At 47.1% G+C, this 20364-nt stretch overlaps 24 non-coding genes across 24 annotated transcripts; 11 read left to right on the top strand and 13 right to left on the bottom strand.

Moving 5' to 3' along the window:
- The first annotated feature begins 102 nt into the window (after positions 1-102).
- Trnap-ugg (transfer RNA proline (anticodon UGG)) lies at positions 103-174 on the top strand. Its single transcript has one exon. It is a non-coding gene; the product is annotated as a tRNA-Pro (tRNA).
- A 507-nt stretch (positions 175-681) lies between these two features.
- Trnaq-uug (transfer RNA glutamine (anticodon UUG)) lies at positions 682-753 on the bottom strand. Its single transcript has one exon. It is a non-coding gene; the product is annotated as a tRNA-Gln (tRNA).
- A 557-nt stretch (positions 754-1310) lies between these two features.
- On the top strand, positions 1311-1382 carry Trnap-ugg (transfer RNA proline (anticodon UGG)). Its single transcript has one exon. It is a non-coding gene; the product is annotated as a tRNA-Pro (tRNA).
- Positions 1383-1889: 507 nt separating this feature from the next.
- On the bottom strand, positions 1890-1961 carry Trnaq-uug (transfer RNA glutamine (anticodon UUG)). The gene has a single exon. It is a non-coding gene; the product is annotated as a tRNA-Gln (tRNA).
- A 557-nt stretch (positions 1962-2518) lies between these two features.
- Positions 2519-2590, top strand: Trnap-ugg (transfer RNA proline (anticodon UGG)). Its single transcript has one exon. It is a non-coding gene; the product is annotated as a tRNA-Pro (tRNA).
- A 507-nt stretch (positions 2591-3097) lies between these two features.
- On the bottom strand, positions 3098-3169 carry Trnaq-uug (transfer RNA glutamine (anticodon UUG)). The gene has a single exon. It is a non-coding gene; the product is annotated as a tRNA-Gln (tRNA).
- A 1136-nt stretch (positions 3170-4305) lies between these two features.
- Positions 4306-4377, bottom strand: Trnaq-uug (transfer RNA glutamine (anticodon UUG)). Its single transcript has one exon. It is a non-coding gene; the product is annotated as a tRNA-Gln (tRNA).
- A 557-nt stretch (positions 4378-4934) lies between these two features.
- On the top strand, positions 4935-5006 carry Trnap-ugg (transfer RNA proline (anticodon UGG)). Its single transcript has one exon. It is a non-coding gene; the product is annotated as a tRNA-Pro (tRNA).
- Positions 5007-5513: 507 nt separating this feature from the next.
- Trnaq-uug (transfer RNA glutamine (anticodon UUG)) lies at positions 5514-5585 on the bottom strand. Its single transcript has one exon. It is a non-coding gene; the product is annotated as a tRNA-Gln (tRNA).
- A 557-nt stretch (positions 5586-6142) lies between these two features.
- Positions 6143-6215, top strand: Trnap-ugg (transfer RNA proline (anticodon UGG)). Its single transcript has one exon. It is a non-coding gene; the product is annotated as a tRNA-Pro (tRNA).
- Positions 6216-7585: 1370 nt separating this feature from the next.
- Positions 7586-7657, bottom strand: Trnaq-uug (transfer RNA glutamine (anticodon UUG)). The gene has a single exon. It is a non-coding gene; the product is annotated as a tRNA-Gln (tRNA).
- Positions 7658-8214: 557 nt separating this feature from the next.
- On the top strand, positions 8215-8286 carry Trnap-ugg (transfer RNA proline (anticodon UGG)). Its single transcript has one exon. It is a non-coding gene; the product is annotated as a tRNA-Pro (tRNA).
- Positions 8287-8793: 507 nt separating this feature from the next.
- On the bottom strand, positions 8794-8865 carry Trnaq-uug (transfer RNA glutamine (anticodon UUG)). Its single transcript has one exon. It is a non-coding gene; the product is annotated as a tRNA-Gln (tRNA).
- Positions 8866-13472: 4607 nt separating this feature from the next.
- Positions 13473-13544, bottom strand: Trnaq-uug (transfer RNA glutamine (anticodon UUG)). The gene has a single exon. It is a non-coding gene; the product is annotated as a tRNA-Gln (tRNA).
- A 557-nt stretch (positions 13545-14101) lies between these two features.
- On the top strand, positions 14102-14173 carry Trnap-ugg (transfer RNA proline (anticodon UGG)). The gene has a single exon. It is a non-coding gene; the product is annotated as a tRNA-Pro (tRNA).
- Positions 14174-14680: 507 nt separating this feature from the next.
- On the bottom strand, positions 14681-14752 carry Trnaq-uug (transfer RNA glutamine (anticodon UUG)). The gene has a single exon. It is a non-coding gene; the product is annotated as a tRNA-Gln (tRNA).
- Positions 14753-15309: 557 nt separating this feature from the next.
- Trnap-ugg (transfer RNA proline (anticodon UGG)) lies at positions 15310-15381 on the top strand. The gene has a single exon. It is a non-coding gene; the product is annotated as a tRNA-Pro (tRNA).
- A 507-nt stretch (positions 15382-15888) lies between these two features.
- On the bottom strand, positions 15889-15960 carry Trnaq-uug (transfer RNA glutamine (anticodon UUG)). Its single transcript has one exon. It is a non-coding gene; the product is annotated as a tRNA-Gln (tRNA).
- A 557-nt stretch (positions 15961-16517) lies between these two features.
- On the top strand, positions 16518-16589 carry Trnap-ugg (transfer RNA proline (anticodon UGG)). Its single transcript has one exon. It is a non-coding gene; the product is annotated as a tRNA-Pro (tRNA).
- Positions 16590-17096: 507 nt separating this feature from the next.
- Positions 17097-17168, bottom strand: Trnaq-uug (transfer RNA glutamine (anticodon UUG)). The gene has a single exon. It is a non-coding gene; the product is annotated as a tRNA-Gln (tRNA).
- A 557-nt stretch (positions 17169-17725) lies between these two features.
- Positions 17726-17797, top strand: Trnap-ugg (transfer RNA proline (anticodon UGG)). The gene has a single exon. It is a non-coding gene; the product is annotated as a tRNA-Pro (tRNA).
- Positions 17798-18304: 507 nt separating this feature from the next.
- Positions 18305-18376, bottom strand: Trnaq-uug (transfer RNA glutamine (anticodon UUG)). The gene has a single exon. It is a non-coding gene; the product is annotated as a tRNA-Gln (tRNA).
- A 557-nt stretch (positions 18377-18933) lies between these two features.
- Positions 18934-19005, top strand: Trnap-ugg (transfer RNA proline (anticodon UGG)). Its single transcript has one exon. It is a non-coding gene; the product is annotated as a tRNA-Pro (tRNA).
- A 507-nt stretch (positions 19006-19512) lies between these two features.
- Positions 19513-19584, bottom strand: Trnaq-uug (transfer RNA glutamine (anticodon UUG)). The gene has a single exon. It is a non-coding gene; the product is annotated as a tRNA-Gln (tRNA).
- Between the last annotated feature and the right edge of the window lie 780 nt (positions 19585-20364).

The following is a 20364-nucleotide window of genomic DNA, read 5'->3' as shown; positions in this document are numbered from 1 at the left end:
ATTAAGAAACCTCTTTGAGAATATGGTCCAGCTAGGATGCTGCAACTAGCAAGTGCGGCAAGATCTCAGTAGGTGGCGGGGTGCAGACTTGCTTACTTGTGAGGCCTGTTGGTCTAGGGGTATGATTCCTGCTTTGGGTGCAGGAGGTCCCGGGTTCAAATCCCGGACAGGCCCTACTTTTCACTTTCGTGACAACCCAGCACTACGATAAACTTGCGAGTCTCTGAAAGTAAGCCATGCAGCAGGACAAAATGCATCTCGGGCCACCGGCCCATGAGAGTCTCAGGTGCGTCTTATGGAAAGCAATCTACGTGGCAGGATTAAGCCGTCTCCGCTTACTTATATCTATACGTAAAGACTGGCACGTACAACGATTCTATTCGTTCCCCAGGAACTAGTACATCGCATGCAAGTTTGGTAAATTCATTCGCATGCAGCACCCAAAACGGTGAGATGTCTTTCCTGCGGGGAGGAACAGCTGAGGTAGTCTTCTCGCAGTTGAGCCCCTTACGTCCCGTTATTAATCCTAGTAGCAAAAGCATAAGCATTTGGAGCGCTCCCCATTCACGTGTGGACTGCTATTAACATTTTGCATTTCATGATCCTAGTTAAATTTATGCATATACAATTCCAACCACCGGCTCGTACACATTTCTAGAAACGATCGCAAAACACAGCGTCAGGTTCCACCGAGACTCGAACTCGGATCGCTGGATTCAAAGTCCAGAGTGCTTACCACTACACCATGGAACCGAATGCCTGTAGCGCTCTTAAATTCAGTGGTATCATGTAATTAAGCCCATAAGATGCGATGTCATTACACGTATGGTCCTCAGGAAGTGTTTGCGTGGCTAATGAAGCAACCAAGTAGGCTGGAAGTGGAAGGAGCACCTTCGAATGTAGCGAGAATTCTTGCCAGTATTCGTACATGAAGTGATGTCGAAGGATCAGGTAATCAAAATCGCGAAACAGCCACTTTCGTATGGCGGATGCTTTGTGCTGGAAGCAACCTAGCTATGAAAACAGCTATGGACACAGAGTACTGTCGAAAACTGCGTGCTGACACAGAACGCTACGTAGTGGGCGGATTGTTCGTGACACGATAACATTTGCACTTCACACGGTCGAAATACTGTCACACAACTCAAGCAGCTCTTTCAGCATTCACATACACTGGTGTTCAGCACAGCGCATGTTGTAGGTGTCAGATTAAGAAACCTCTTTGAGAATATGGTCCAGCTAGGATGCTGCAACTAGCAAGTGCGGCAAGATCTCAGTAGGTGGCGGGGTGCAGACTTGCTTACTTGTGCGGCCTGTTGGTCTAGGGGTATGATTCCTGCTTTGGGTGCAGGAGGTCCCGGATTCAAATCCCGGACAGGCCCTACTTTTCACTTTCGCGACCACCCAGCACTACGATAAACTTGCGAGTCTCTGAATGTAAGCCATGCAGCAGGACAAACTGCATGTCGGGCCACCGGCCCATGAGAGTCTCAGGTGCGTCTTATGGAAAGCAATCTACGTGGCAGGATTAAGCCGTCTCCGCTTACTTATATCTATACGTAAAGACTGGCACGTACAACGATTCTATTCGTTCCCCAGGAACTAGTACATCGCATGCAAGTTTGGTAAATTCATTCGCATGCAGCACCCAAAACGGTGAGATGTCTTTCCTGCGGGGAGGAACAGCTGAGGTAGTCTTCTCGCAGTTGAGCCCCTTACGTCCCGTTATTAATCCTAGTAGCAAAAGCATAAGCATTTGGAGCGCTCCCCATTCACGTGTGGACTGCTATTAACATTTTGCATTTCATGATCCTAGTTAAATTTATGCATATACAATTCCAACCACCGGCTCGTACACATTTCTAGAAACGATCGCAAAACACAGCGTCAGGTTCCACCGAGACTCGAACTCGGATCGCTGGAATCAAAGTCCAGGGTGCTAACCATTACACCATGGAACCGGATGCCTGTAGCGCTCTTAAATTCAGTGGTATCATGTAATTAAGCCCATAAGATGCGATGTCATTACACGTATGGCCCGCAGGAAGTGTTTGCGTGGCTAATGAAGCAACCAAGTAGGCTGGAAGTGGAAGGAGCACCTTCGAATGTAGCGAGAATTCTTGCCAGTATTCGTACATGAAGTGATGTCGAAGGATCAGGTAATCAAATTCGCGAAACAGCCACTTTCGTATGGCGGATGCTTTGTGCTGGAAGCAGCCTAGCTATGAAAACAGCTATGGACACAGAGTACTGTCGAAAACTGCGTGCTGACACAGAATGCTACGTAGTGGGCGGATTGTTCGTGACACGATAACATTTGCACTTCACACGGTCGAAATACTGTCACACAACTCAAGCAGCTCTTTCAGCATTCACATACACTGGTGTTCAGCACAGCGCATGTTGTAGGTGTCAGATTAAGAAACCTCTTTGAGAATATGGTCCAGCTAGGATGCTGCAACTAGCAAGTGCGGCAAGATCTCAGTAGGTGGCGGGGTGCAGACTTGCTTACTTGTGAGGCCTGTTGGTCTAGGGGTATGATTCCTGCTTTGGGTGCAGGAGGTCCCGGGTTCAAATCCCGGACAGGCCCTACTTTTCACTTTCGCGACAACCCAGCACTACGATAAACTTGCGAGTCTCTGAAAGTAAGCCATGCAGCAGGACAAACTGCATGTCGGGCCACCGGCCCATGAGAGTCTCAGGTGCGTCTTATGGAAAGCAATCTACGTGGCAGGATTAAGCCGTCTCCGCTTACTTATATCTATACGTAAAGCCTGGCACGTACAACGATTCTATTCGTTCCCCAGGAACTAGTACATCGCATGCAAGTTTGGTAAATTCATTCGCATGCAGCACCCAAAACGGTGAGATGTCTTTCCTGCGGGGAGGAACAGCTGAGGTAGTCTTCTCGCAGTTGAGCCCCTTACGTCCCGTTATTAATCCTAGTAGCAAAAGCATAAGCATTTGGAGCGCTCCCCATTCACGTGTGGACTGCTATTAACATTTTGCATTTCATGATCCTAGTTAAATTTCTGCATATACAATTCCAACCACCGGCTCGTACACATTTCTAGAAACGATCGCAAAACACAGCGTCAGGTTCCACCGAGACTCGAACTCGGATCGCTGGATTCAAAGTCCAGAGTGCTTACCATTACACCATGGAACCGGATGCCTGTAGCGCTCTTAAATTCAGTGGTATCATGTAATTAAGCCCATAAGATGCGATGTCATTACACGTATGGTCCTCAGGAAGTGTTTGCGTGGCTAATGAAGCAACCAAGTAGGCTGGAAGTGGAAGGAGCACCTTCGAATGTAGCGAGAATTCTTGCCAGTATTCGTACATGAAGTGATGTCGAAGGATCAGGTAATCAAAATCGCGAAACAGCCACTTTCGTATGGCGGATGCTTTGTGCTGGAAGCAACCTAGCTATGAAAACAGCTATGGACACAGAGTACTGTCGAAAACTGCGTGCTGACACAGAACGCTACGTAGTGGGCGGATTGTTCGTGACACGATAACATTTGCACTTCACACGGTCGAAATACTGTCACACAACTCAAGCAGCTCTTTCAGCATTCACATACACTGGTGTTCAGCACAGCGCATGTTGTAGGTGTCAGATTAAGAAACCTCTTTGAGAATATGGTCCAGCTAGGATGCTGCAACTAGCAAGTGCGGCAAGATCTCAGTAGGTGGCGGGGTGCAGACTTGCTTACTTGTGCGGCCGGATGGTCTAGGGGTATGATTCCTGCTTTGGGTGCAGGAGGTCCCGGATTCAAATCCCGGACAGGCCCTACTTTTCACTTTCGCGACAACCCAGCACTACGATAAACTTGGGAGTCTCTGAAAGTAAGCCATGCAGCAGGACAAACTGCATGTCGGGCCACCGGCCCATGAGACTCTCAGGTGCGTCTTATGGAAAGCAATCTACGTGGCAGGATTAAGCCGTCTCCGCTTATTTATATCTATACGTAAAGACTGGCACGTACAACGATTCTATTCGTTCCCCAGGAACTAGTACATCGCATGCAAGTTTGGTAAATTCATTCGCATGCAGCACCCAAAACGGTGAGATGTCTTTCCTGCGGGGAGGAACAGCTGAGGTAGTCTTCTCGCAGTTGAGCCCCTTACGTCCCGTTATTAATCCTAGTAGCAAAAGCATAAGCATTTGGAGCGCTCCCCATTCACGTGTGGACTGCTATTAACATTTTGCATTTCATGATCCTAGTTAAATTTCTGCATATACAATTCCAACCACCGGCTCGTACACATTTCTAGAAACGATCGCAAAACACAGCGTCAGGTTCCACCGAGACTCGAACTCGGATCGCTGGATTCAAAGTCCAGGGTGCTAACCATTACACCATGGAACCGGATGCCTGTAGCGCTCTTAAATTCAGTGGTATCATGTAATTAAGCCCATAAGATGCGATGTCATTACACGTATGGTCCTCAGGAAGTGTTTGCGTGGCTAATGAAGCAACCAAGTAGGCTGGAAGTGGAAGGAGCACCTTCGAATGTAGCGAGAATTCTTGCCAGTATTCGTACATGAAGTGATGTCGAAGGATCAGGTAATCAAAATCGCGAAACAGCCACTTTCGTATGGCGGATGCTTTGTGCTGGAAGCAGCCTAGCTATGAAAACAGCTATGGACACAGAGTACTGTCGAAAACTGCGTGCTGACACAGAACGCTACGTAGTGGGCGGATTGTTCGTGACACGATAACATTTGCACTTCACACGGTCGAAATACTGTCACACAACTCAAGCAGCTCTTTCAGCATTCACATACACTGGTGTTCAGCACAGCGCATGTTGTAGGTGTCAAATTAAGAAACCTCTTTGAGAATATGGTCCAGCTAGGATGCTGCAACTAGCAAGTGCGGCAAGATCTCAGTAGGTGGCGGGGTGCAGACTTGCTTACTTGTGAGGACTGTTGGTCTAGGGGTATGATTCCTGCTTTGGGTGCAGGAGGTCCCGGGTTCAAATCCCGGACAGGCCCTACTTTTCACTTTCGCGACAACCCAGCACTACGATAAACTTGCGAGTCTCTGAAAGTAAGCCATGCAGCAGGACAAACTGCATGTCGGGCCACCGGCCCATGAGAGTCTCAGGTGCGTCTTATGGAAAGCAATCTACGTGGCAGGATTAAGCCGTCTCCGCTAACTTATATCTATACGTAAAGACTGGCACGTACAACGATTCTATTCGTTCCCCAGGAACTAGTACATCGCATGCAAGTTTGGTAAATTCATTCGCATGCAGCACCCAAAACGGTGAGATGTCTTTCCTGCGGGGAGGAACAGCTGAGGTAGTCTTCTCGCAGTTGAGCCCCTTACGTCCCGTTATTAATCCTAGTAGCAAAAGCATAAGCATTTGGAGCGCTCCCCATTCACGTGTGGACTGCTCTTAACATTTTGCATTTCATGATCCTAGTTAAATTTCTGCATATACAATTCCAACCACCGGCTCGTACACATTTCTAGAAACGATCGCAAAACACAGCGTCAGGTTCCACCGAGGCTCGAACTCGGATCGCTGGATTCAAAGTCCAGAGTGCTAACCATTACACCATGGAACCGGATGCCTGTAGCGCTCTTAAATTCAGTGGTATCATGTAATTAAGCCCATAAGATGCGATGTCATTACACGTATGGTCCTCAGGAAGTGTTTGCGTGGCTAATGAAGAAACCAAGTAGGCTGGAAGTGGAAGGAGCACCTTCGAATGTAGCGAGAATTCTTGCCAGTATTCGTACATGAAGTGATGTCGAAAGATCAGGTAATCAAAATCGCGAAACAGCCACTTTCGTATGGCGGATGCTTTGTGCTGGAAGCAGCCTAGCTATGAAAACAGCTATGGACACAGAGTACTGTCGAAAACTGCGTGCTGACACAGAACGCTACGTAGTGGGCGGAGTGTTCGTGACACGATAACATTTGCACTTCACACGGTCGAAATACTGTCACACAACTCAAGCAACTGTTTCAGCATTCACATACACTGGTGTTCAGCACAGCGCATGTTGTAGGTGTCAGATTAAGAAACCTCTTTGAGAATATGGTCCAGCTAGGATGCTGCAACTAGCAAGTGCGGCAAGATCTCAGTAGGTGGCGGGGTGCAGACTTGCTTGCTTGTGCGGCCTGTTGGTCTAGGGGTTTGATTCCTGCTTTGGGTGCGGGAGGTCCCGGGTTCAAATCCCGGACAGGCACTACTTTTCACCTTCGCGACATCCCAGCACTACGATAAACTTGCGAGTCTCTGAAAGTAAGCCATGCAGCAGGACAAACTGCATGTCGGGCCACCGGCCCATGAGACTCTCAGGTGCGTCTTATGGAAAGCAATCTACGTGGCAGGATTAAGCCGTCTCCGCTTACTTATATCTATACGTAAAGACTGGCACGTACAACGATTCTATTCGTTCCCCAGGAACTAGTACATCGCATGCAAGTTTGGTAAATGCATGCGCATGCAGCACCCAAAAAGGTGAGATGTCTTTACTGCGGGGAGGAACAGCTGAGGTCGTCTTCTCGCAGTTGAGCCCCTTACGTCCCGTTATTAATCCTAGTACCAAAAGCATAAAAATTTGAAGCGCTCCCCATCACGTGTGGACTGCTATTAACATTCAAATCCCGGACAGGTCCTACTTTTCACTTTCGCGACAACCCAGCACTACGATAAACTTGCGAGTCTCTGAAAGTAAGCCATGCAGCAGGACAAACTGCATGTCGGGCCACCGGCCCATGAGACTCTCAGGTGCGTCTTATGGAAAGCAATCTACGTGGCAGGATTAAGCCGTCTCCGCTTACTTATATCTATACGTAAAGACTGGCACGTACAACGATTCTATTCGTTCCCCAGGAACTAGTACATCGCATGCAAGTTTGGTAAATGCATGCGCATGCAGCACCCTACAAGGTGAGATGTCTTTCCTGCGGGGAGGAACAGCTGAGGTCGTCTTCTCGCAGTTGAGCCCCTTACGTCCCGTTATTAATCCTAGTACCAAAAGCATAAAAATTTGAAGCGCTTCCCATCACGTGTGGACTGCTATTAACATTCAAATCCCGGACAGGCCCTACTTTTCACTTTCGCGACAACCCAGCACTACGATAAACTTGCGAGTCTCTGAAAGTAAGCCATGCAGCAGGACAAACTGCATGTCGGGCCACCGGCCCATGAGAGTCTCAGGTGCGTCTTATGGAAAGCAATCTACGTGGCAGGATTAAGCCGTCTCCGCTTACTTATATCTATACGTAAAGACTGGCACGTACAACGGTTCTATTCGTTCCCCAGGAACTAGTACATCTCATGCAAGTTTGGTAAATGCATGCGCATGCAGCACCCAAAACGGTGAGATGTCTTTCCTGCGGGGAGGAACAGCTGAGGTCGTCTTCTCGCAGTTGAGCCCCTTACGTCCCGTTACTAATCCTAGTAGCAAAAGCATAAGCATTTGGAGCGCTCCCCATTCACGTGTGGACTGCAATTAACATTTTGCATTTCATGATCCTAGTTAAATTTCTGCATATACAATTCCAACCACCTACTCGTACACATTTCTAGAAACGATCGAAAAACACAGCGTCAGGTTCCACCGAGACTCGAACTCGGATCGCTGGATTCAAAGTCCAGAGTGCTAACCATTACACCATGGAACCGGATGCCCGTAGCGCTCTTAAATTCAGTGGTATCATGTAATTAAGCCCATAAGATGCGATGTCATTACACGTATGGTCCTCAGGAAGTGTTTGCGTGGCTAATGAAGCAACCAAGTAGGCTGGAAGTGGAAGGAGCACCTTCGAATGTAGCGAGAATTCTTGCCAGTATTCGTACATGAAGTAATGTCGAAGGATCAGGTAATCAAAATCGCGAAACAGCCACTTTCGTATGGCGGATGCTTTGTGCTGGAAGCAGCCTAGCTATAAAAACAGCTATGGACGCAGAGTACTGTCGAAAACTGCGTGCTGACACAGAGCGCTACGTAGTGTGCGGATTGTTCGTGACACGATAACATTTGCACTTCACACGGTCGAAATACTGTCACACAACTCAAGCAGCTCTTTCAGCATTCACATACACTGGTGTTCAGCACAGCGCATGTTGTAGGTGTCAGATTAAGAAACCTCTTTGAGAATATGGTCCAGCTAGGATGCTGCAACTAGCAAGTGCGGCAAGATCTCAGTAGGTGGCGGGGCGCAGACTTGCTTACTTGTGCGGCCTGTTGGTCTAGGGGTATGATTCCTGCTTTGGGTGCAGGAGGTCCCAGGTTCAAATCCCGGACAGGCCCTACTTTTCACTTTCGCGACAACCCAGCACTACGATAAACTTGCGAGTCCCTGAAAGTAAGCCATGCAGCAGGACAAACTGCATGTCGGGCCACCGGCCCATGAGACTCTCAGGTGCGTCTTATGGAAAGCAATCTACGTGGCAGGATTAAGCCGTCTCCGCTTACTTATATCTATACGTAAAGACTGGCACGTACAACGATTCTATTCGTTCCCCAGGAACTAGTACATCGCATGCAAGTTTGGTAAATGCATGCGCATGCAGCACCCAAAACGGTGAGATGTCTTTCCTGCGGGGAGGAACAGCTGAGGTCGTCTTCTTGCAGTTGAGCCCCTTACGTCCCGTTATTAATCCTAGTAGCAAAAGCATAAGCATTTGGAGCGCTCCCCATTCACGTGTGGACTGCTATTAACATTTTGCATTTCATGATCCTAGTTAAATTTCTGCATATACAATTCCAACCACCGGCTCGTACACATTTCTAGAAACGATCGCAAAACACAGCGTCAGGTTCCACCGAGACTCGAACTCGGATCGCTGGATTCAAAGTCCAGAGTGCTAACCATTACACCATGGAACCGGATGCCTGTAGCGCTCTTAAATTCAGTGGTATCATGTAATTAAGCCCATAAGATGCGATGTCATTACACGTATGGTCCTCAGGAAGTGTTTGCGTGGCTAATGAAGCAACCAAGTAGGCTGGAAGTGGAAGGAGCACCTTCGAATGTAGCGAGAATTCTTGCCAGTATTCGTACATGAAGTGATGTCGAAGGATCAGGTAATCAAAATCGCGAAACAGCCACTTTCGTATGGCGGATGCTTTGTGCTGGAAGCAACCTAGCTATGAAAACAGCTATGGACAGAGAGTACTGTCGAAAACTGCGTGCTGACACAGAACGCTACGTAGTGGGCGGATTGATCGTGACACGATAACATTTGCACTTCACACGGTCGAAATACTGTCACACAACTCAAGCAGCTCTTTCAGCATTCACATACACTGGTGTTCAGCACAGCGCATGTTGTAGGTGTCAGATTAAGAAACCTCTTTGAGAATATGGTCCAGCTAGGATGCTGCAACTAGCAAGTGCGGCAAGATCTCAGTAGGTGGCGGGGTGCAGACTTGCTTACTTTTGCGGTCTGTCTAAAGGAAAACCCCGTTGATGTAATAGTCGGAGGTGACTGGAATTGTGTCCTACGCAGGAAAGACCAAACGCCAAATTTCAATTTCTCCCCAGCACTAGATGGTCTTGTGAAAACAATGAAATGGCAGGACGCTTGGGAGGTCAAATACCCCGTGTCTGTCCAGTACACATATTTTAGCACTAAAGCGCAAAGTCGGATCGACCGCACATACGTAAGTTCACATTTAGCCAGCAAAATCAGTGGCGTCGAACGAATACCAACTTTCTTTTCCGACCATCTAGCACTAAGGTGCAGCATTGGACTTCCTAAACAGAAGCCATACTGGGGCCGTCCTTTTTGGAAATTAAATATCGCCATGCTTCGAGATAACGCCCTAACTGAGCAGTTAGAAGCTTCTTGGCAACTTTCACTCCGACAAAGCCACAAATACCGGTCAACGATAGATTGGTGGACTTTATGCGCCAAAAAGAAACTTAGATCTACTCTAATTTCTTACAGTAGGGAAAGGGCACTTTGGTCTCGGCGCACTGTCGAATTTTATTATACTTGTCTGCGTGACCTTTATGATATGCCCATGTCCGCGGCTGTCAGAACGGGTATCAAACAGGTCAAGGCCGAACTTCTTAGTCTTAAACGCAAACAGCTGGAAGGACTGACAATAAAATCACGAGTTCAAACCACAGTGGAAGAAGAACACGCTTCACTCTATCATCTACTCCAGCACGAAAAAAATCGTCGAAGAAATTTTATTCAGTCATTGCTCTCTGAAGATCAAAGTCTTTTAACTCAACAAAAAGATATTTTAAACGAGGCTCATAGGTATTATAATCAGTTGTACAGTGCTCCCCAGTATATCCCAGATCGTGGACAGGAACTGCTCCGAAACTGTGATATGGAACAACTAGTAACTGCAGAACACAACAGGAGCCTCACTGTTGAAATCCTGTCTGAAGACATTTTCGAAGTAATTAAAAGCTCACCTGTTAAAAAATCACCTGGGCCCGACGGTTTACCCGTAGAATTTTATTCCCAATTTTGGCATATTATAAGGAATAAATTCGCACAAGTCGTCAACGAAATCTTGAGTGGAGGGCACATACCTGACGAAATGAAAGAGTGTGTCACTGTTTTACTTCCTAAGGGAATCAATTCGGATGTCAAACAGCTCAACAAAATGAGACCGATATCCTTAATGAACTCTGATTATAAAATTATTGCCAGGGTTGTAAAAAACAGACTCCGACCGGTGTTTGATACTGTAATTGGTCCCCATCAAACGTGTCTCCCGGGTCGGAATATTTTTAAAACAGTCTGCGAATACAGGGACATAATCAGTATCTTCTCAACGACATTGACGAAGGCTGGCCTCGTTTTTATCGACTTTTCTAAAGCCTTTGATAGGGTAAACCATGAATATTTATTTACCACTCTGATGCATATAGGTTTTAACGACAAAATTTTTAATTGTCTTAAAAAATCTATTGCAAGGGATGAAAACCAAAATTTTAATCAATGGACACTATACTCGAGATGTCGAAATAGCAAATGGTGTCCCGCAGGGAAGTCCTTTATCAATGATGCTATTTGTGGTCGCACTAGAACCTTTGCTGAAACGATTAAACAAGGAATTAGAAGGCATATCAATTTCAGGGGTCAGTAACGCTACCAACGCTTACGCCGACGACGTCGGTGTCATCGTCAGAAGTAATGACGACGTTGTAAGACTGAGAGAGATTGTTCGCCTTTACTGCTTCGCAACGGGAGCGCAAATCAACGATATGAAAAGCTCCTTTCTAAATCTCCATGGCTTCAGGAACACTGCCCTCGAATGGGCCAGGTCTGTAGACCATCACACTGCGTTAGGTGTGAGGTTCTACCGATGCCCCCTGCAAACAACGACATTCAACTGGAAGAAGGTCTTACATAGTATTCGAGGTACTTTAATAATGAACCGACTTAGAGACTTGAACATTATCCAAAGGGTGCAATTAATCAACTGCGCTGTCCTTTCGAAAGCAGTATATGTAGGTCAAATACTGCCGATACCTAAAGCGATATCCAAAACCATCATGAGCTTCATCTGCAAGTATGTTTGGAGAGGTGAGATATTTAAAGTGGCGGCCAGTACTATAACTTTAAAACCGCGAGAAGGAGGCCTCGGACTGACCGATATCCGCCGCAAAACTACGGCTCTTTATATCAAGCGTACACTTCAGCTTTTAGAAGACCGCCACAATAATTTATCATCGAAACTTTTCCGAATCCTTACACCGGAGAGTATGGAACCACCTATTAACATAAGTAAAATCTCTTACAAATTGCAGCACATCAGATTCTACTATTTAGAACTCAGTTATCTGCACTGCATTGTCGCGGATAGGACCAAAAGAAACTGTAGTTTCATCATGGATTGCCTTACTACAAAGGACAACCGTAACAGAATGGAATCAAAATATCCCACCCGAAATTGGCAAAGTATATGGAAGAATATAAACAATAAAGTACTGTCCACCAATGTGCGCGGTGCCTGGTACAAGGTTGTCAATAATACCGTTGCCACAAATGAAAGATTACAGTCTATAGGATTGAGTGACACAAATCAGTGTCCACGTTGTAATGTGATAGACACCCTCCGGCATCGTCTCATATGCAACGGCTACCAGGTCATTTGGGACAGAGTCCGCCAACAGGTGGCGTTTATCAATAGGAACGACGGCAGACACCTTACTGTCGACATTCTCGTCAACCCCGAAAGCGTTGCTTTCCCTATTCAAAAGAATAATGTTACCCTATGGCTACTGGGGAACTATGTCAATTATGTCATTAATAACCTCGGCCTGCCCGACGTACTGGACTATGAGCAACATCTATTACTGGAATATTATAAAATATGTGGACAACGACACCACAAGACCTTGTATGGTAACATGCTAAAAATATTATTTGACAAACAAGGCATCGGATGACGTACGCAATGACGAATAGCGGATAAAATATCGGATTTTGCGATGCCAAAGTAGGGGATTGCTGCTAAGGGCGACGTACGGTGGGGACTTCGTGGGCCCCAGGGCCGCTACGGTAGCCGTGAAGGCCTTCGCAGAACCCTGAAAAGGCCTTGCATTCTATGCCTATGCTTAAAAAAAAAAAAAAAAAAAAAAAAAAAAAAAAAAAAAAAGAGATCAGTGTCTTGTATTGTGTGTGTCCTTAAGAAGCCTACGTATCTCAGTTAACCAATTAATTTTTCTTTCTTTATCCACAATTTTCACCAGTTCATTTTCAGTTATTTTGAACAACCATCCAACGTTACAAAATAAGTTCATTTGGATGGAGACATTTACTTTTCTCACCACGTTTGATATGGATTCCCTTACTTGCAAAGGAGTATTTCATTTGATTTTAGCAATGAAGCTCGCCGAAGAAGGCGCATGAAGGAGAGCGAATGGAAGGGCTAGAAGGGGAAAAAAAAAGTTGGTCTAGGGGTATGATTCCTGCTTTGGGTGCAGGAGGTCCCGGGTTCAAATCCCGGAGAGGCCCTACTTTTAACTTTCGCGACAACCCAGCACTGCGATAAACTTGCGAGTCTCTGAAAGTAAGCCATGCAGCAGGACAAACTGCATGTCGGGCCACCGGCCCATGAGACTCTCAGGTGCGTCTTATGGAAAGCAATCTACGTGGCAGGATTAAGCCGTCTCCGCTTACTTATATCTATACGTAAAGACTGGCACGTACAACGATTCTATTCGTTCCCCAGGAACTAGTACATCGCATGCAAGTTTGGTAAATGCATGCGCATGCAGCACCCAAAACGGTGAGATGTCTTTCCTGCGGGGAGGAACAGCTGAGGTCGTCTTCTCGCAGTTGAGCCCCTTACGTCCCTTTATTAATCCTAGTAGCAAAAGCATAAGCATTTGGAGCGCTCCCCATTCACGTGTGGACTGCTATTAACATTTTGCATTTCATGATCCTAGTTAAATTTCTGCATATACAATTCCAACCACCGGCTCGTACACATTTCTAGAAACGATCGCAAAACACAGCGTCAGGTTCCACCGAGACTCGAACTCGGATCGCTGGATTCAAAGTCCAGAGTGCTAACCATTACACCATGGAACCGGATGCCTGTAACGCTCTTAAATTCAGTGGTATCATGTAATTAAGCCCATAAGATGCGATGTCATTACACGTATGGTCCACAGGAAGTGTTTGCGTGGCTAATGAAGCAACCAAGTAGGCTGGAAGTGGAAGGAGCACCTTCGAATGTAGCGAGAATTCTTGCCAGTTTTCGTACATGAAGTGATGTCGAAGGATCAGGTAATCAAAATCGCGAAACAGCCACTTTCGTATGGCGGATGCTTTGTGCTGGAAGCAACCTAGCTATGAAAACAGCTATGGACACAGAGTACTGTCGAAAACTGCGTGCTGACACAGAAGGCTACGTAGTGGGCGGATTGCTCGTGACACAATAACATTTGCACTTCACACGGTCGAAATACTGTCACGCAACTCAAGCAGCTCTTTCAGCATTCACATACACTGGTGTTCAGCACAGCGCATGTTGTAGGTGTCAGATTAAGAAACCTCTTTGAGAATATGGTCCAGCTAGGATGCTGCAAGTAGCAAGTGCGGCAAGATCTCAGTAGGTGGCGAGGTGCAGACTTGCTTACTTGTGCGGCATGTTGGTCTAGGGGTATGATTCCTGCTTTGGGTGCAGGAGGTCCCGGGTTCAAATCCCGGACAGGCCCTACTTTTAACTTTCGCGACAACCCAGCACTACGATAAACTTGCGAGTCTCTGAAAGTAAGCAATGCAGCAGGACAAACTGCATGTCGGGCCACCGGCCCATGAGACTCTCAGGTGCGTCTTATGGAAAGCAATCTACGTGGCAGGATTAAGCCGTCTCCGCTTACTTATATCTATACGTAAAGACTGGCACGTACAACGATTCTATTCGTTCCCCAGGAACTAGTACATCGCATGCAAGTTTGGTAAATGCATGCGCATGCAGCACCCAAAACGGTGAGATGTCTTTCCTGCGGGGAGGAACAGCTGAGGTCGTCTTCTCGCAGTTGAGCCCCTTACGTCCCTTTATTAATCCTAGTAGCAAAAGCATAAGCATTTGGAGCGCTCCCCATTCACGTGTGGACTGCTATTAACATTTTGCATTTCATGATCCTAGTTAAATTTCTGCATATACAATTCCAACCACCGGCTCGTACACATTTCTAGAAACGATCGCAAAACACAGCGTCAGGTTCCACCGAGACTCGAACTCGGATCGCTGGATTCAATGTCCAGAGTGCTAACCATTACACCATGGAACCGGATGCCTGTAGCGCTCTTAAATTCAGTGGTATCATGTAATTAAGCCCATAAGATGCGATGTCATTACACGTATGGTCCTCAGGAAGTGTTTGCGTGGCTAATGAAGCAACCAAGTAGGCTGGAAGTGGAAGGAGCACCTTCGAATGTAGCGAGAATTCTTGCCAGGATTCGTACATGAAGTGATGTCGAAGGATCAGGTAATCAAAATCGCGAAACAGCCACTTTCGTATGGCGGATGCTTTGTGCTGGAAGCAACCTAGCTATGAAAACAGCTATGGACAGAGAGTACTGTCGAAAACTGCGTGCTGACACAGAACGCTACGTAGTGGGCGGATTGATCGTGACACGATAACATTTGCACTTCACACGGTCGAAAAACTGTCACACAACTCAAGCAGCTCTTTCAGCATTCACATACACTGGTGTTCAGCACATTGCATGTTGTAGGTGTCAGATTAAGAAACCTCTTTGAGAATATGGTCCAGCTAGGATGCTGCAACTAGCAAGTGCGGCAAGATCTCAGTAGGTGGCGGGGTGCAGACTTGCTTACTTGTGCGGCCTGTTGGTCTAGGGGTATGATTCCTGCTTTGGGTGCAGGAGGTCCCGGGTTCAAATCCCGGACAGGCCCTACTTTTCACTTTCGCGACAACCCAGCACTACGATAAACTTGCGAGTCTCTGAAAGTAAGCCATGCAGCAGGACAAACTGCATGTCGGGCCACCGGCCCATGAGAGTCTCAGGTGCGTCTTATGGAAAGCAATCTACGTGGCAGGATTAAGCCGTCTCCGCTTACTTATATCTATAAGTAAAGACTGGCACGTACAACGATTCTATTCGCTCCCTAGGAACTAGTACATCGCATGCAAGTTTGGTAAATGCATGCGCATGCAGCACCCAAAACGGTGAGATGTCTTTCCTGCGGGGAGGAACAGCTGAGGTCGTCTTCTCGCAGTTGAGCCCCTTACGTCCCGTTATTAATCCTAGTAGCAAAAGCATAAGCATTTGGAGCGCTCCCCATTCACGTGTGGACTGCTATTAACATTTTGCATTTCATGATCCTAGTTAAATTTCTGCACATACAATTCCAACCACCGGCTCGTACACATTTCTAGAAACGATCGCAAAACACAGCGTCAGGTTCCACCGAGACTCGAACTCGGATCGCTGGATTCAAAGTCCAGAGTGCTAACCATTACACCATGGAACCGGATGCCTGTAGCGCTCTTAAATTCAGTGGTATCATGTAATTAAGCCCATAAGATGCGATGTCATTACACGTATGGTCCTCAGGAAGTGTTTGCGTGGCTAATGAAGCAACCAAGTAGGCTGGAAGTGGAAGGAGCACCTTCGAATGTAGCGAGAATTCTTGCCAGGATTCGTACATGAAGTGATGTCGAAGGATCAGGTAATCAAAATCGCGAAACAGCCACTTTCGTATGGCGGATGCTTTGTGCTGGAAGCAACCTAGCTATGAAAACAGCTATGGACAGAGAGTACTGTCGAAAACTGCGTGCTGACACAGAACGCTACGTAGTGGGCGGATTGATCGTGACACGATAACATTTGCACTTCACACGGTCGAAAAACTGTCACACAACTCAAGCAGCTCTTTCAGCATTCACATACACTGGTGTTCAGCACATTGCATGTTGTAGGTGTCAGATTAAGAAACCTCTTTGAGAATATGGTCCAGCTAGGATGCTGCAACTAGCAAGTGCGGCAAGATCTCAGTAGGTGGCGGGGTGCAGACTTGCTTACTTGTGCGGCCTGTTGGTCTAGGGGTATGATTCCTGCTTTGGGTGCAGGAGGTCCCGGGTTCAAATCCCGGACAGGCCCTACTTTTCACTTTCGCGACAACCCAGCACTACGATAAACTTGCGAGTCTCTGAAAGTAAGCCATGCAGCAGGACAAACTGCATGTCGGGCCACCGGCCCATGAGACTCTCAGGTGCGTCTTATGGAAAGCAATCTACGTGGCAGGATTAAGCCGTCTCCGCTTACTTATATCTATAAGTAAAGACTGGCACGTACAACGATTCTATTCGCTCCCTAGGAACTAGTACATCGCATGCAAGTTTGGTAAATGCATGCGCATGCAGCACCCAAAACGGTGAGATGTCTTTCCTGCGGGGAGGAACAGCTGAGGTCGTCTTCTCGCAGTTGAGCCCCTTACGTCCCGTTATTAATCCTAGTAGCAAAAGCATAAGCATTTGGAGCGCTCCCCATTCACGTGTGGACTGCTATTAACATTTTGCATTTCATGATCCTAGTTAAATTTCTGCACATACAATTCCAACCACCGGCTCGTACACATTTCTAGAAACGATCGCAAAACACAGCGTCAGGTTCCAACGAGACTCGAACTCGGATCGCTGGATTCAAAGTCCAGAGTGCTAACCATTACACCATGGAACCGGATGCCTGCAGCGCTCTTAAATTCATTGGTATCATGTAATTAAGCCCATAAGATGCGATGTCATTACACGTATGGTCCTCAGGAAGTGTTTGCGTGGCTAATGAAGCAACCAAGTAGGCTGGAAGTGGAAGGAGCACCTTCGAATGTAGCGAGAATTCTTGCCAGTATTCGTACATGAAGTGATGTCGAAGGATCAGGTAATCAAAATCGCGAAACAGCCACTTTCGTATGGTGGATGCTTTGTGCTGGAAGCAGCCTAGCTATGAAAACAGCTATGGACGCAGAGTACTGTCGAAAACTGCGTGCTGACACAGAACGCTACGTAGTGGGCGGATTGTTCGTGACACGATAACATTTGCACTTCACACGTTCGAAATACTGTCACACAACTCAAGCAGCTCTTTCAGCATTCACATACACTGGTGTTCAGCACAGCGCATGTTGTAGGTGTCAGATTAAGAAACCTCTTTGAGAATATGGTCCAGCTAGGATGCTGCAACTAGCAAGTGCGGCAAGATCTCAGTAGGTGGCGGGGTGCAGACTTGCTTACTTGTGCGGCCTGTTGGTCTAGGGGTATGATTCCTGCTTTGGGTGCAGGAGGTCCCAGGTTCAAATCCCGGACAGGCCCTACTTTTAACTTTCGCGACAACCCAGCACTACGATAAACTTGCGAGTCTCTGAAAGTAAGCCATGCAGCAGGACAAACTGCATGTCGGGCCACCGGCCCATGAGAGTCTCAGGTGCGTCTTATGGAAAGCAATCTACGTGGCAGGATTAAGCCGTCTCCGCTTACTTATATCTATAAGTAAAGACTGGCACGTACAACGATTCTATTCGTTCCCCAGGAACTAGTACATCGCATGCAAGTTTGGTAAATGCATGCGCATGCAGCACCCAAAACGGTGAGATGTCTTTCCTGCGGGGAGGAACAGCTGAGGTCGTCTTCTCGCAGTTGAGCCCCTTACGTCCCGTTATTAATCCTAGTAGCAAAAGCATAAGCATTTGGAGCGCTCGCCATTCACGTGTGGACTGCTATTAACATTTTGCATTTCATGATCCTACTTAAATTTCTGCATATACAATTCCAACCACCGGCTCGTACACATTTCTAGAAACGATCGCTAAACACACCATCAGGTTCCACCGAGACTCGAACTCGGATCGCTGGATTCAAAGTCCAGAGTGCTAACCATTACACCATGGAACCGGATGCCTGCAGCGCTCTTAAATTCATTGGTATCATGTAATTAAGCCCATAAGATGCGATGTCATTACACGTATGGTCCTCAGGAAGTGTTTGTGTGGCTAATGAAGCAACCAAGTAGGCTGGAAGTGGAAGGAGCACCTTCGAATGTAGCGAGAATTCTTGCCAGTATTCGTACATGAAGTGATGTCGAAGGATCAGGTAATCAAAATCGCGAAACAGCCACTTTCGTATGGTGGATGCTTTGTGCTGGAAGCAGCCTAGCTATGAAAACAGCTATGGACGCAGAGTACTGTCGAAAACTGCGTGCTGACACAGAACGCTACGTAGTGGGCGGATTGTTCGTGACACGATAACATTTGCACTTCACACGTTCGAAATACTGTCACACAACTGAAGCAGCTCTTTCAGCATTCACATACACTGGTGTTCATCGCAGCGCATGTTGTAGGTGTCAGATTAAGAAACCTCTTTGAGAATATGGTCCAGCTAGGATGCTGCAACTAGCAAGTGCGGCAAGATCTCAGTAGGTGGCGGGGTGCAGACTCGCTAACTTGTGCGGCCTGTTGGTCTAGGGGTATGATTCTTGCTTTGGGTGCAGGAGGTCCCGGGTTCAAATCCCGGACAGGCCCTACTTTTCACTTTCGCGACAACCCAGCACTACGATAAACTTGCGAGTCTCTGAAAGTAAGCCATGCAGCAGGACAAACTGCATGTCGGGCCACCGGCCCATGAGAGTCTCAGGTGCGTCTTATGGAAAGCAATCTACGTGGCAGGATTAAGCCGTCTCCGCTTACTTATATCTATAAGTAAAGACTGGCACGTACAACGATTCTATTCGTTCCCCAGGAACTAGTACATCGCATGCAAGTTTGGTAAATGCATGCGCATGCAGCACCCAAAACGGTGAGATGTCTTTCCTGCGGGGAGGAACAGCTGAGGTCGTCTTCTCGCAGTTGAGCCCCTTACGTCCCGTTATTAATCCTAGTAGCAAAAGCATAAGCATTTGGAGCGCTCGCCATTCACGTGTGGACTGCTATTAACATTTTGCATTTCATGATCCTACTTAAATTTCTGCATATACAATTCCAACCACCGGCTCGTACACATTTCTAGAAACGATCGCTAAACACACCATCAGGTTCCACCGAGACTCGAACTCGGATCGCTGGATTCAAAGTCCAGAGTGCTAACCATTACACCATGGAACCGGATGCCTGCAGCGCTCTTAAATTCATTGGTATCATGTAATTAAGCCCATAAGATGCGATGTCATTACACGTATGGTCCTCAGGAAGTGTTTGTGTGGCTAATGAAGCAACCAAGTAGGCTGGAAGTGGAAGGAGCACCTTCGAATGTAGCGAGAATTCTTGCCAGTATTCGTACATGAAGTGATGTCGAAGGATCAGGTAATCAAAATCGCGAAACAGCCACTTTCGTATGGTGGATGCTTTGTGCTGGAAGCAGCCTAGCTATGAAAACAGCTATGGACGCAGAGTACTGTCGAAAACTGCGTGCTGACACAGAACGCTACGTAGTGGGCGGATTGTTCGTGACACGATAACATTTGCACTTCACACGTTCGAAATACTGTCACACAACTGAAGCAGCTCTTTCAGCATTCACATACACTGGTGTTCAGCGCAGCGCATGTTGTAGGTGTCAGATTAAGAAACCTCTTTGAGAATATGGTCCAGCTAGGATGCTGCAACTAGCAAGTGCGGCAAGATCTCAGTAGGTGGCGGGGTGCAGACTCGCTAACTTGTGCGGCCTGTTGGTCTAGGGGTATGATTCTTGCTTTGGGTGCAGGAGGTCCCGGGTTCAAATCCCGGACATTCACTACTTTTCACTTTCGTGACAACCCAGCACTACGATAAAATTGCGAGTCTCTGAAAGTAAGCCATGCAGCAGGACAAACTGCATGTCGGGCCACCGGCCCATGAGAGTCTCAGGTGCGTCTTATGGAAAGCAATCTACGTGGCAGGATTAAG

Source organism: Schistocerca serialis, chromosome 2 (genome assembly GCF_023864345.2).
Source record: "Schistocerca serialis cubense isolate TAMUIC-IGC-003099 chromosome 2, iqSchSeri2.2, whole genome shotgun sequence".
In the NCBI taxonomy this organism is placed as follows: domain Eukaryota; kingdom Metazoa; phylum Arthropoda; class Insecta; order Orthoptera; family Acrididae; genus Schistocerca; species Schistocerca serialis.
This window is presented reverse-complemented; position numbering and strand designations above follow the sequence as displayed.